Here is a 13,019-nt window from a genome sequence, read left to right on the forward strand (position 1 = left end):
GACCCAAGTTCCTTCTTTCTGAATCATGCCCATAGCCTTGAGACATTTTCAAATGGCTTGCTGTGCCACTCCCACTAATCGTACCAATTCTTCTTGAGAGTCTTCACTCAGCAATGTCTCCAATTCTGCATCTTCGAAAACATTCTCTCTTCTACCACTATGCCGGTCTACAACATTAAAATCACTGATCTCAAAGTGTTGAAACCACTCACGACATGTTCTTTCACTAATAGTGCCCTTACCATACATGCTTGAGAGCATTCTATTAGACTCAGCTGCTGTTTTCTTCATATTGAAACAAAACAGTAACACCTGCCGCAAATGATGAGAATTAGGCTCATAAACTGACATTTTCAATTAAGAACAACTTTATGACGCAGACACAAATCAGCTAATGTTTGAATGAGGTTATGTTGATCAAGGTTCAAGATAACTGCCTGATGTGTGCGATCTGTTTCTTTCGACTGCTATTTACTGTTGTCGCCACCTATCAGCATATGGCGGAAGCAAAGTTGTACACCTTGTAGCAGAAGAGTGCCTGTGACAGAGGATGTGGGTTACATTATGTCCGCTGTAGCCAAGCGGTTCTAGGCACTTCAGTCTGGAACCGAGCGACCGCTACAGTCGCAGGTTTGAATCCTGCCTTGGGCATGGATGTGTGTGATGTCCTTAGGTTAGTTAGGTTTAAGTAGTTCTAAGTTCTAGGGGGAATGATGATCTCAGATGTTAAGTCCCAAAGTGCTCAGAGCCATTTGAACATTCCACTGCTGGCTACATGATATAACTGATTCCTCTCGGCCTTTAGCAGCACTTTTGACTTCCACCGAAGCTGTGACAGTCTCCACAGCAATCATTGGTCAAGTGTGCTGCCAAGCCAGGTATAGCATTGTCAAGCAGCATTATCAACTAGGTGAAGCTGTTGTTCTACGAGCCTTCAGCTAGCCCTGAGATTTCAGGCTTTGAACTGGTACTGCTGAGGCAAGGCCAACCACTGAGTGCCATTGTCTGATACTCCATCCTGTCTCCGAGAGTCATGGGTTTAACAAGAGGAGTCTACATGTCCCTGCCAGCCACTGGGCTGCATGCAGTATACTTGAGTCCAGACATAAACTCACCTGCTGAGCATCCGACTTTTGTTTGCATCAGCAAGGCTGCACAACTAAGGTCTAATAAAGAATGTTGCAGTTGAGTAAGCATTAATCACTACAATCCCACAGCTCCCCCACGTGCCATCTGGGGCAGAAGTGGCTTTCCTGCACCTCTGGCACAAGTAAAGCGGTCAACTGCACTGGCCCATTACAAATGGTGTTAGTTCCATTCCTGCTCTAACATTCCCTCTTTAATGTGGACACATGCTTTACATTGGACAAATCAGGAGTGGAGAAGTTTACCACTGCAGAGGCAGTTCAGACCTTGTTGAATCAGATGGTGCAAATGCAGGTAGACAATAAGGAGTTGCACAAGCATTAGATCCACTGAGAGGACAAGTCTTTATCCAGTATGTCAGTACCCATTCTAGACACTAGTACTGCTATCCTACTTCCCCTTTTTCCAATAAGACAGGAGACGGCATGTTAGTGCTCATAGACAACTTGATAACAGCAGCTATGTTGGGACATTAATCGGAGTAACAACTTTAGCGTATGGCAAAATTACTCTTCATGGGAGGCACTAAAAGACTCTTGTTGTATCACAAGGACTTGAGGAATGCCCCAACATTTGAAATTCTGAAGGTCAACTTGGGACAGCAATACAGAAGTAAAAAAAGGTGTAGGTGTTTTAGAGAGCACATGAACAAGGGGAGGCCACTGAAGACATTGTGGGCAAGATTAGGGAGCTGAATGTCATTACATATGATCTGAAGGAAAATGATGATTACCAACAGGGTCCTTCTGCAGAGGGCAGTGGACACATTTTTGCAAGAGTCTCCGCCAAATGTGTGAGAGGAAAAAAAAAGGAGGCAGGGTTTCCTAAGAACTTAGCTGAAGCCAGAGCAGCTGCAATGATGTTAGAAAAGATAAAAACAATGATGTGAGTTTGGGATAGAAAAAGAATTTCCACTCTACATATTAATTGGTAAAAGTGTGTACAAACAGGCCACAAATGGCAGGAATGATGCAAACTTTTTGTAAGAAATGAAGATAAAGTCAGAAATTAGAACAAAAGACTAACAAGGAGCATGATAGATGAACATGACATGGGAATAGTAATTGACTGTGAAATGACAATGAGAGCTATAGAGTGCAATGCAGCACTTTCAGTAAATACAAATGCGATTAAAATGGGCGCAGTGGTAGAATTTTGTCTGTAATGGAAGGAAACATAAGTTTTTATTGAACACAGGACTGCAGGTATCCACGGCAAGTTTGGATCTCGTGAAGAAAAGGAGGATCAGCCCACCATGATGATGTAGGTTAAGTGGAGTGGGTGGAAATGACGACCCTTCTCTGTGTTCACCAGTGTTTAGTTTTTGGATTGGGGGAAAAATTTCCAGGTTTTGTATGGAAGTTTTGCCTCATGCAGACGAGGGTTACTATGCAATTTTAGGTTTAGATTTCTTGTTTAAACAGAATATGAGAGTCCATTTAGAACAGCACTTATTGCAGTTTCACCATACACCACTCTGTTTGGGTACTATGGCTGAGAATACTGAACTGCTGCAAGGCACGATCCAAACATGGACTAAGTCACATATACTACATGCATGGTCACTTACCATTGACTCGTGAGATAAAATACTGGGGGGGGGGGGTAGAGTAGGAGCTAATTTGCTGGTAAATACATTGTGTGTACAAGAGCCTCTAAAGGAAAATGAGGAGTAAGATAAAGCATGGTGTCTTGTATGTAGGAGTGTAGTACAGCTATCGGAATTAGACAGTGAGAAGGTAGTGTCCAACCTGATAGATAATTTTGGCACCATAGATACAGATATCCCAAGGGGTTAACAGTCACCAATTTGCAGATATTTCGGGAGACAGTTTAGAGAGAGCAACTATGGATCCTCAGCTTAAGCAAGCTGCCAGTTTAGCTGCATTACTGGAGAAGGTAGAGCACTTGGAAGAACCAGAGAGGATAGAAATGGGGCAGATATTGCTTGAGAATGAGGATCTTTTTAATCTTCGTTGGTCTCTGTCTGCAACTCCAGTGACACAGTGTAGAATTCCAACTGGGGATTAACTATCTGTGTATCGTAAACTGAAGGGAATACCACATTACCTGCAATTGGAGAGGGAAGAATTTGCTAACCAACAGCTCCCAAGTGGGGTCAAGATGGAGGCGATTGAGAAGTTTAGTGAATTTGTGCCTCCAGTTATTTTGAATTTTCAAATGTTATCCGGCATCAATAGCAAGAAGATGATCAACAAAAGTGCTTCGCAAAGTTTCAAGTCTAGTGCCACGCAAAAAACATGCAGTGAAAAATCATCCAAATCAAAATGTAAGTGTGTAACATGTTAAGTCCATCCTGACAAAGCAAAACTAGTTGAAACTATTAATTCGTTGCAAGAAATTGTGCGCAGATCCTTGGCAGAAAACAAAGTGTTAGCTGATAGACTCAAATGTCTTGAAAATGATCATGGAAAACTAAAAACCGCCGAGCAGGGCGTAAGTGAATTCGACAGAAATAAAGTGTACACAGTAACCGATGATTCCGTCGCCATTTCAAGTTTTCCAACACATTCTGGGTGTACCGGTAACGCTAACCATAGCGCAATCATTTCGTCGTCTTTAGTAATAAATTCTCCTGCCATGCTCCAAAAAACGGTAGACCTATCTACAAAAGATCAAATCGTGCACCATCTGAAAGAAAAGCCTGTTATTAAGCAAAATGTGGAACCTACACAACAGAGTCCGTGTAAAATAAAGTGTGCAGATATCGTAAATAGTGTTTCTTCTTCAGTAATAGCTCAAAAAAACAAACTCAATATCCTACTACAAAATGATGGTCATTGTGAAAAACAAACTTCTGCTGCATACAATAAATTTGGTCCCAAGACCGCAAAGTTAACACAGGTTCATAGTTATCAAAAAAGGTAACCGAATGTGCAAAAATAGAATATATCTACACAGCAAAAACACGTTTCAAAACCTTCTAGCCCCAAAACTGTGATGAACAAAAAAATTTGTGTGGTTGGTGACAGTCATGGACGTGGAATTTCAGCACTATTGAAAGATAAATGTAATTTAATGGTAACAGGTTTTGTGAAGCCAGGAGCGCAGTTTTGTGAGGTAAATAAACTAACAAACTCTACTGATGTATCTCACTTAAGTTATTGTGATTTTGTCGTGCTTCTAGGTGGTTTAAACGATATATATAGGAATGAAACAAAAGGGTTTGCAAAAGAAATGAAGGAATGCTTAAACAACCTATTACATACAAATGTACTCGTTGTTAACATTCCTCATCGTTATGATTTGCCTTCCTGGTCCTGTGTCAACCAAGAAATTTGCATTGCAAACAAACTGATATCAGAAATATGTTCTACATTTCATAACGTAAAGATAATTGATACATACAATTTAGGAAGAAGATTTCATACAGCTCATGGACTACATTTAAATATGTTAGGAAAAGACCAAATAGTAGAAAAACTCCAAAATCATATCCTAAAGAAATCAGCCCCAAGTATCAAGATTGCCAAACAACCAAAAATTACAAAATGGTTTAGGCAAAAACGAGAAGCTTTGATGGAATCAGAACTGTGTCAACTACTTAAAACCATCTCTGCTACTGAAAACTGCGTGCAAGAAGCCACACACAAAAATAAAATCTCGGCCAATTTTTTAGGGTAAGTGCTGTGTAAGAAATACCTTTAGAAAAGAAATTAATTAAACCCTTAACTGAAAAGTCACGAAGTCCATCATTTCTTGTATTACACCATAATGCCCAGTCATTCAGAAATAAGATTCAAATGCTGGAAGTGTTACTTCAGTCTCAAATAAATCCAGATGTAATATGTATTACCGAACACTGGCTGTCTAAAGAAGAAATTCAGTCAACCTCTATTCCAAGGTACTCATTAACAAGCTTCTATTGTAGGAATTTCTCACACATGGCGGTACTGCTATATTTGTAAAGGACCAGATAAAATTCAGTGAAGTAGGCCTAAATGAACAGATTGCATTATCTGAAGATAAGGAATTTGAGCTTTCTATGGTTAAGCTGCCTGAACTAAACTATATAATTATAAATGTATACAGAGCACCAAGTAGTAATATTCCAAATTTTATGACCAAATTAGAAGTTATGCTGAATAGTGTCAGCTCATTAAATATGAGAATAATACTTTGTGGCAATTTTAACATTGATTTATCAAAAACAGTAATGCTAAACTTGATTTGTTAAACATGACCAAATCCTTTAATATGATCCCCACAATACACTCTCCAACAAGATCAACAGAGCATACTGATTCAATAATTGATCAAATCTTCATAACTGATACTTGTTACAAATTCACTGGGGAAGTACTGAGCATGGGATACAGTGACCATAATGCTCAGTTACTGAGCGTTGACATGGAAAATAGTAAAATCAGCCCCAAAAAAGTATTTAAAAGAAGAAACTTTTCAGATGGCAATATTAGGATTTTTAACTTCCTATTAGCTAAGGAAAATTGGGACAGTGTTTACATGCAAACAACTGTTGATAATATGTTCTTAAGCTTCCATAACACCTGCCTTTATTACTTTAATACAGCATTTCCTTTTGAAACAAAAACTTCAAGCAATCAAAATAGAAAGTCGTGGGTAACAAAAGGAATCAAAATTTCTAGTGAGAGAAACAGATTTCTCCAATATTGCTCCAAAAAATACATAGTCACTGAAGAATTTTCTGACTATGGGAAAGCCTACAAAACAACTTATCTTAGAGTGATTAGACAGGCAAAACTTTTATGGAATGACAATTTCATAAGAAACTCTTCAAACAAAATGAAAGCTATGTGGAAAGTTATTAAAAAAGAAACTTGTAGTTCAACACCTAAAAAGGAAAACATTTCTCTAACACTTAATGACTCTAAGGTCACAGATCCATACACAGTTGTAAACAAGTTCAATGAATATTTCACCTCACTAGCAGAAGATCTCATTCAGGCAAACTGCAAGGTATCGTTCTTCAATTCCACCAATATGTCAAACAGCACTAATGCTACAATGTTTGTTTATGAAACAAACCCTGATGAAATTATGAACATAATAAAATTGTTACGCAATAAAATCTCTAGTGGCTATGATGAAGTACCTGACCTAATATTAAAGGTGTGTGTTCCCCATATAGTAAAGACATTATCAACCATCTACAACCAATCATTAAAAACTGGCATTTTTCCAGATGCTCTCAAAATAGCTAAAGTCTCACCATTACTAAAGAAAGGTTCCAATTATAGACCATTATCCATATTAAGCATGTTTTCAAAAATCCTGGAAATACTTTTTTATGACAGGCTTATAAATTTCATAAAAAACCACCATTCAACAACATGGTTTTAGTAAATCTTTATCCACCCAGACAGCAATTTTTGTACTGTTGGACCACATACTGAAATCAATTGACCGACATAATATAGTTGCAGGTATCTTCTTAGATCTCTCTCAAGCCTTTGACGTACTAGATCATAAAATACTGCTTGCTAAATTGGAAAGAAGAGGAATAAGAGGTATGGCTCACAACTGGCTATGCTCTTACCTACAAAACCGGAGACAGAAGGTATCACTTCAACACGATATTAATGTACAGAATAAAATAAATAACACAGTTTTCCTCTCGGAGGAAAGAAGAATAAGATATGGTGTTCCCCAGGGTTCTGTTCTAGGGCCATTACTTTTCCTCATTTACATGCACTCCTGGAAATTGAATTAAGAACACCGTGAATTCATTGTCCCAGGAAGGGGAAACTTTATTGACACATTCCTGGGGTCAGATACATCACATGATCACACTGACAGAACCACAGGCACATAGACACAGGCAACAGAGCATGCACAATGTCGGCACTAGTACAGTGTATATCCACCTTTCGCAGCAATGCAGGCTGCTATTCTCCCATGGAGACGATCGTAGAGATGCTGGATGTAGTCCTGTGGAATGGCTTGCCATGCCATTTCCACCTGGCGCCCCAGTTGGACTAGTGTTCGTGCTGGACGTGCAGACCGCGTGAGACGACGCTTCATCCAGTCCCAAACATGCTCAATGGGGGACAGATCCGGAGATCTTGCTGGCCAGGGTAGTTGACTTACACCTTCTAGAGCACGTTGGGTGGCACGGGATACATGCGGACGTGCATTGTCCTGTTGGAACAGCAAGTTCCCTTGCCGGTCTAGGAATGGTAGAACGATGGGTTCGATGACGGTTTGGATGTACCGTGCACTATTCAGTGTCCCCTCAACGATCACCAGAGGTGTACGGCCAGTGTAGGAGATCGTTCCCCACACAATGATTCCGGGTGTTGGCCCTGTGTGCCTCGGTCGTATGCAGTCCTGATAGTGGCGCTCACCTGCACGGTGCCAAACACGCATACAACCATCATTGGCACCAAGGCAGAAGCGACTCTCGTCGCTGAAGACGACACGTCTCCATTCGTCCTTCCATTCACGCCTGTCGCGACACCACTGGAGGCGGGCTGCACGATGTTGGGGCGTGAGCGGAAGACGGCTTAACGGTGTGCGGGACCGTAACCCAGCTTCATGGAGACGGTTGTGAATGGTCCTCGCCGATACTCCAGGAGCAACAGTGTCCCTAATTTGCTGGGAAGTGGCGGTGCGGTCCCCTATGGCACTGCGTAGGATCCTACGGTCTTGGCGTGCATCCGTGCGTCGCTGCGGTCCGGTCCCAGGTCGACGGGCACGTGCACCTTCCGCCGACCACTGGTGACAACATCGATGTACTGTGGAGACCTCACGCCCCACATGTTGAGCAATTCGGCGGTACGTCCACCCGGCCTCTGGCATGCCCACTATACGCCCTCGCTCAAAGTCCGTCAACTGCACATACGGTTCACGTCCACGCTGTCGCGGCATGCTACCAGTGTTAAAGACTGCGATGGAGCTCCGTATGCCACGGCAAACTGGCTGACACTGACGGCGGCGGTGCACAAATGCTGCGCAGCTAGCGCCATTCGACGGCCAACACCACGGTTCCTGGTGTATCCGCTGTGCCGTGCGTGTGATCATTGCTTGTACAGCCCTCTCGCAGTGTCCAGAGCAAGTATGGTGGGTCTGACACACCGGTGTCAATGTGTTCTTTTTTCCATTTCCAGGAGTGTAGATGATCTTGTTGAACGTACGAGCCCACAAAAAACTATCCTGTTTGCTGATGATACAAGCAATGTGTTGATTGGATCTAGCCCTGAATCCCTTCAGACAATATCTGATAACTCTATGAAAAAACTTTCTGAGTGGTTTAACAAAAATGGCCTAATTGTTAATAGTGGGAAAATTGTATGTATCAACTTCCATCTAATTCCCACATCCAGTCAAAAGACTATCCAAATAAAGTTAAATAATGATAAAATTGAAAATATAAATGCAACAAAATTTTTGGGTATATGGGTCCAACAAAATTTAAAATGGGACACACACATAAACAACTTATCAAAGAAACTCTCATCATTGTGCTGTGGACTAAGAATACTAAAATCTACTACAAGTAAATCCACACTAATGCAAGCATACCATGCGCAGTTCCACTCATTGCTCCACTATGGAATCATCTTTTGGGGAAGTTCAACTCACAGCACAAATATATTTAAACTACAAAAAAGAGCACTGAGGATAATCTGTGGCCTCAAAAAGCTGGAATCCTGTAAATGTCAATTTATAAAACTTAATGTTCTAAGCATCCCATCCCTATTCGTTCAAGAAACAATCCTATTCACCAGGGAATACCTCTCAAGAACAGGCAAATTAATCCAAAACAATGATATACACGTTCATTATACCAGAGGGCAATCTAATATCCATCAAATTTTTTTAAGGACATCATCATACCAAAAATATATAAATCATCCGGGTGTCGTATTACACAATAAAATTCTAGAACAAATAAAAACTGCTCCAGATCCAATATTTAAAAATAAACTAAAGGCATTTCTGACAAAGTACTGTTTCTATTCAGTACAAGAATTCCTGGAAATGAAAAATTATAAAGTTCCTTTGTAAAATACTGTGATTAGAGTAAAACATTCTGTAGGCAAAATAATAACCGAATTTCTACTATACACAACTATGTTTCAGTTTCACTTCCCAAAATTTTTCAACTCACTTTATGAATGTACAAGTACACATTCTATTAGTATTAAAACTTAATTGTCTGTGAAATCTCAATGTTAATTTCATGTTTAATGTAGTTTTTAAATGACATTGTCCTTCTGTTGTGTTTCCAGTTGACATTTTCACTATTCTGTAATCTCAGTGATTATTTGTGTAAATTTAAAGTAGCACTACATTGCCTACATGTTTCTTAGTTCCCCATGTAAATTATTTGTATTCTCTGTATGTGAAGTTACTATATTCATCGATGAACAATTTTGTGTACATTTTTTTAATTGGCAGTCCATTGCCTATTTTTTTCTCCAAACTACATATTTGTTAAGAAAAATGACTTGTCCTATATCATGTGTACTTTGTACAATATGTGATCCACAGGATAAATAAATAAATGCAAATACAAATACAAATACAGAGTGTTACTGAGGAAAGTGCCAGTCCTTGGGGAGTGATGTTGGGATTGAACCAAAGAAAACTATAGGTGTGAAGAAGGCATATTACTTATGGTGTGATTATCATTACCTTGAAAAGCACACGGTTACAAATGCTTATCCAGTTCCAAACGTAAAGGAAATTTTGGATAATCTAGGGCAATGTGAACTTTTTTTTTTTTTTCAAACATGGTACTGTGGAGTTCTAACCATCAGTTAGAAGTTGCACCAGAAGATCACTTGAAGACAGCATTTTTTGTCCTGTTGTGACTTAAGAGTATCTGTGTATGTCATTTGGTTGGGGGGGGGGGGGGGAGGGGGGGGGGGACACCAAACAAACACCAGTACATTTTAGCACCTCATACATGAAGTTTTGTGGGGATTGAAACCTCAGCAATGTATGGTGTAGTTAGATAACATAATTGGCTTTGCAAAAAACTTGGATGGGCACTACAGCTAAGGAAAGGGTTTAGTTGGTTGTGAACAGCGCACCTAACATTCAGTACAGAAAAATGTCATTTCTTGTTGCAGGAAGTATGGTATTTTGGGCTCACAATTAGTCACATTTTTTGTGAAGACGATTATGTCAACTACACCATACATTGCTGAGGTTTCAATCCCACAAAACTTTGTGTAAGACATGCTAAAATGTACTGGGGTCCAGGATAATAAAAACCAAACGGGATATTTCTGACACTGCATACAGAAAAGGAGTTGCATACTTTCTTAGGTCTATCCGGTTATAATCTGCAGTTTGTATTGAATTTTGTGGAAACTGTACAGCTGCTCACTCATTTATTGAAGAAAAGAATAAAGTTTCACTGGTTAGTGGAATGTGAAGATGTGTTCAGCCTGTTGAAAGAATTGTTAACAACTGAACTATTATTGGTTTCTCCACTCTATGAAAGGGAATCTGAGCTGTCAGGTGACACGAGCAATTATGAACTTGGCTTTGTATTAAGTGGGTGGGGCAGAACATCCCATCATCTGTGCATCTCACCAGCTGAACAGAGCAGAAAAGAACTATTCTGCAACAGAGAAAGAGATGGAGATGCAGTTGCATAACATAATTTCAATTTTATTTATATGGGAGGAAACTTAAAGGTCATAATCGATAATGGAGCTTTGAAATGGCAGTTAGATTTAAAAGATCCATTGAGCAGTTTAAAATAAAAATTTGATTTTGAGGTATTTCACTAAACTGGCAAGAGACATGGAAATGCTGATGGCCTTGGTCAGAATGTTTGTGAAATACAGTGAGTAGGTTCCACTACTGTAGAATGGTAGATGGCACAAGCAAATGACCAAGACTGCAAGCTATTTGCAAAACAACTGCAATTCATTGTGCATGATGGTACATTATGTAAGCAAACGCAGTTCTAAGCCTTTATTGTTGTTCAAGCTACATTGCAAAATGAAGTAGTAAAATTAAGTCATTACTGCAGAGATTACCAGAGGCCAATAAACCATTTGAGATGATCAGTTTGGAGCTCTTGCATCCTTCTGAACAGCCACTGTCAGGAATTTTTTATGTGTTATTGATAATAGATCACTTTCCACACTGTGTAAAAATGAGAAATGACAGCCATTCAGAATCAACAAGCCAACGCAGTGGTGCAAGCCATGGTTAATAACTTGCTAGACACACCAGGCTACCCCGTCCCATTTGTTTCCTCATGACCAGTACAGACACAGCTGTGGGACCATGTTCATACTTGCTTGGCAAACCTTTTCTTGGGGTAGTTATCACTGAGGACTCCTTCTCCCACTTCCCACATGTTGTCTGCCTTCAGAAAATAACAACAGCAGAAATGGTAGGAGTCTTGGACCAATTCTTCACAATATATGGCGCATCCTGCACTCTGGTGACCGACACTGGTCCCCAGTTTCAAAAGGTTTTGTACCCACAGTGGAATTAAACCTCTTATCACACCACCTTTCCATCTAGCTTCCAACAAGCTAGCAGAATCATTTGTATACAATTTCAAAGTGCAAATTTTAAAAACCTTTACTTCTGTAGATTGCACTCAATGTTACACTTGTTTATAACTACTTACAGATCCACTTCTGTAACTGATTGAAGCCTGGCAAAGCTCCTTCAATGTCCACTGAGGGCGCCTGTGGAGGAGCAAGTGCCAAAATTGACGTAAATTTCCGTAGTGGGCAAATATAAGGCTGTTTGGCAGTGATCCCTTGCTGTTTTCTGTTATCCTGCTCACCTCTAGCAGTGAGCTGTGACCACTATGACAGTTTACCAGCACCAATTTATATCTGTGTGCATAGCACTTTGACTCATGAATAGGTGGTTTCCAACACTGGCAGGCTAAAAGGAACTTCATTTTACATCATACTGAACAATAGTGCTCCTAGTGGCTAAACAGTGCTTGGACTTTATTCAGACTTGGGCAAGGACTGGTTGATATGAATTTCTGCCAAGGAATATTACTTTTCGGTTTTGTGACTAACAGATAATTTTAATTTGTTGTTACAAAGTTTGTGTTCAATAAATGTCGTTGACTGTAATAGGGTGACAGTGTTGTGGGATTGTTGATGTCCATCTTTGAGCTCTTGTCTGTTTAAGTTTTCAGCATGTATCAAACAACATCTGACCACTCACACTGCCAGAGCTCCTGATAGTCTTATTTGGTGTGGGTCCCACACATTTCAGCAATATTTTAGGAAGGGTCGCATGAGAATATGTAAGCAATCTCCTTTGAAGACTGATGTATTTTCTGAGTACCCTACCAATTTTTCAGAACTGAAGAAATACTGCATGTATCTGCTTCCCTTAATCCTCACATTTCAGGATATCGCCTTGATGGTACAAGGTAAGTCTGTGCACACTCCTGTGCTTTAGTATTAGTACTGTACTCAATTTTGGCTATTATAGATGGAAGAGTAAGGTTTTTACAGCAATGAATTTATTGTCATATTTTCTCTACTGACATTGTTTGTTTATAGCTCTCTTGTTTAGTTACTTGCTAACACAGGTCTGTAATGTTCTACACATTACCTGTCTTTTAATGTTCACTTTCCATTCTAGCTGTGCTTCCGTGACAAAGTCTACATAACCAAAAACAAAATTAAAAATTTGAAAAAAAAAGTTATGAAATTGTCAAGAGAACATACATGCCATGCAGTGTCACTATAAAGGAGAGATCAGGTAACCTTAGGAGTTGTAGAAAAATTAATCAATCTGAGTAAATGAAAAAAGTGCACAACTTGGTGGAACAATATACAATGGTGAATGAAACAGACTTCAAAAGTTTCAAATGCCTTATGTTATCAGTGTGGATTTTCCTGTAGGTTTGGAAGTCAAAGATC

The 13,019-nt window shown here is 39.7% G+C and overlaps 1 pseudogene across 1 annotated transcript in view; it reads right to left on the reverse strand.

Annotated features, from left to right (window-relative positions):
- Nucleotides 1-13,019, reverse strand: part of LOC126278258 (anoctamin-1-like) — a 246,147-nt pseudogene that overhangs the window by 159,684 nt on the left and 73,444 nt on the right. The window lies entirely within an intron of this gene.

The sequence above is a fragment of the Schistocerca gregaria genome, chromosome 6 (genome assembly GCF_023897955.1).
Source record: "Schistocerca gregaria isolate iqSchGreg1 chromosome 6, iqSchGreg1.2, whole genome shotgun sequence".
Lineage (NCBI taxonomy): Eukaryota > Metazoa > Arthropoda > Insecta > Orthoptera > Acrididae > Schistocerca > Schistocerca gregaria.